Here is a 2,969-nt window from a genome sequence, read left to right on the forward strand (position 1 = left end):
TACAATAATTCTTAAAATTTCTTTTCATTGCCAACAAAAAAAAAATAAAATAAACGAAAAAAATGCTACAGTAAATCGGAAAATGAATTCTCACCATTTTGGTGAGAATTCAAATTCCACCAAAACATGGAAAATGTCCATGTGGCATGAAAATGTGGAATTCGTTTTACATGAAAAATTTCACCTATCACACACATGAAAAGTTGGAAAATAATATTAATTTTCCATTTTTCATGGAAAATGTGAGTCTATCAAACAAGGCCTAATTGTTCTTCTCATCAAAAGCTCACCGCCGTAACAATTGGTGCTCCCTAGTCAAGATATCTTTCTCAAAAATCAACCAAATGAAATGAATGAAGCACAATTTACTTCCCCTACATGCACACACTATATAGTGCAGAGCCGGTCCTGTAAACAAATGAAGCCTGGGCCTCAGGCCCAAGACCATAGGGGCCCTATTTTAGCCCTTTTTTTTTTTTTTTTAAATATTGGAAGAAGGAAAAAGAAAATAGTTTTTTCATTAATTGTGAGATGATTGAGATATTTGTTTGTTGTTCTAATGTTAAGTTTTAAATTGACAATATGTTACATAATATATCGTTGAATTTTGCATTTACGTTAATTTTGGGGGGCCTAATTTTTGGACTTTGCCTCGAGTCTCGACAAACATAGGACCGGCATTGATATAGTGTGCAGCCAACTATTTTCCTGGCTAAACTGAATATAAGATACAATTCCGAAATTTCACTGCAAACGAGGCTAGAAAACGAGTGTTTCCTCTTCTGAAAGTGAATATATGTCATGCAAACTTTCGTCTTTCATGGACAGACAAAATTAGTGTCAAAAGGAGAAAAACATATATAACATTTCCTTCTTGAACAAAAATGTTTTTAGACTTCTGGTACAAAACTGACTGAGATCGTTGGTCGGTGAAAATGCAGGGAATAATTCCCTCTGCCTGCTGTGATGTGCTATACAAATTGTTTCACCTGTTTCAGATTTTTTCATCAGCAGACTGACTACGTTCAACTTTCCAGCCTAATGATGAATTAAATATAGTCAAGTGTAACAATGAAAATTAAAATGATAAAAGGACTAACAGTCCATACAAATTTGCTGTTAATACTCACGTGGGATTTTCTTTAGAAATCTCTTTAGCATCTTCCGCTGATGATTCAGTTGCTGAATTTAAGGATGTCAGCTTCCCGAAAGATTCCTTAGCATCTCCAAAGAAGTCCTTCACTTTATCAAGAACTGTTTTGAGTTCATCCCGTGTTGGGAGCTGAGAATTGCAGAAGAACGATAAAAATTAAAATACGGTTGCAATCAATCCATTCCTAGTAAATCTTGTTGGGATCGATTGACCAATAATGCAGGAATTGAGATTTAATGAATACAACTTCTTGTCATTTAAGTAATTAACAAGATCACAAATAATCCAAGAACAAGATTAAAGTAAAGAAATAAAAGAACTAGCAGAGGAACGATATTATTTTATTCAATCAATGAAAGGAGAGAATTACAGTAATAATGGCTTCAACAATACTGAAAGAGGAGCCCTGTATTTATAGTATAAAATCTAACCCTAAAAGAGTCCCAAAAAAGGTAAGAAAGCTAATACAATTTAGACTCCTATTTGAGTCACACTTCTAACAATCTCCACCTTGACTCAAATTCCGGTGTAACAAACGAAACTCCAAAATTTCTCCACCTTAAGAAATAATCCGTCTACATCAGAATGAACTGACTAGTCTCCTCAACGCAATAACCAAACTCTCCACAATAACACGTTCCTCGCCCAGCGTCAACAAGCGACACCCGAACCCAATCCCGGGTTCCCAAAATTCCTCTTGGAATTAAGAAATCACTGGACAGGGTCGAAACACACCCTATAGCAGAAACTACACCAAATGCACAATCAGATGGTCCATTGCCAATATTGTCACCTTCAATGATTTCTAAAGCATTACAGACATCTTCAAAATTGTACTTACGCTCTATGAGTCCATTGACATTACAAGAACACAGTGTACTAACTAAAATTGGTGGCAGAGCGAAATCACCAACACTCCCTTGAGCAAAGTTCTTAACTGACCCAGAGCCAAACCCGAGAGGTACTGTGCCAAATTGAATGTCCACCACGGTACTGAATTTGTCCAAATGTCTCTGAACTGGTTCTGCGCTCCCCTGCAAGATGTACAACTGGAATTTTCTCCGTCCCTCCAGTACAACCCGGACACCCCTTCGAACCTTCAAGACTCCACTTCCACCAGAAAAATTGTATCCTTTTTTCATCCAAGGTACTAAGTGATATGAGATTCTTTGTCAAGTCTGGAACATGTTGAACCTGATCAAGTGTCCTCACTGTTCCATCCTGTAGCCTCAATCCGACTCGACCGATTCCTGCAACCCGACAAGATTGGTTGTTTCCCATGACAACTCCACCTTACTTCACTGTCTCATATGTTTGAAACAAAGCCCTATTGGGACACATATGATATGAATAAGCAGAATCCAGAATCCACTCCTCAGATTTGGATTCCCCGTCAGATACAGCCAACATCACATCTCCATCATCACAAAAATTTTCTGCAATACTAGTCTCGTTCGAATTACCTGATTGTCCCACATGATTTGCATGTAAATCACCTTTACCTTGCAACTTGTCGCAATCTTTCTTGATGTGTCCTTTCCTCTTGCAGTAATAACAATACACATTGCTGTACTTCACCTTCGATCTACCCCTTCGTCGATCACCATGAGTAACAAGAGCATCCCCACTCCTAGATGCAGGATCTCCAATCAACAATTCCATCTTCTCTTTTGAGAGCAGGGCATCGTATACCTCCTCAATGGATAACGTGTCACGACTATACAGAATAGTATCACGAAATGACGAAAAATAATTGGGTAGCGAACAAAATAGGACCAAGGCTAGATCCTCTTCATCATATTTTACCTCCAACGTC

This window comes from Olea europaea, unplaced genomic scaffold (genome assembly GCF_002742605.1).
Source record: "Olea europaea var. sylvestris unplaced genomic scaffold, O_europaea_v1 scaffold5047, whole genome shotgun sequence".
Classification (NCBI taxonomy): Eukaryota; Viridiplantae; Streptophyta; class Magnoliopsida; order Lamiales; family Oleaceae; genus Olea; species Olea europaea.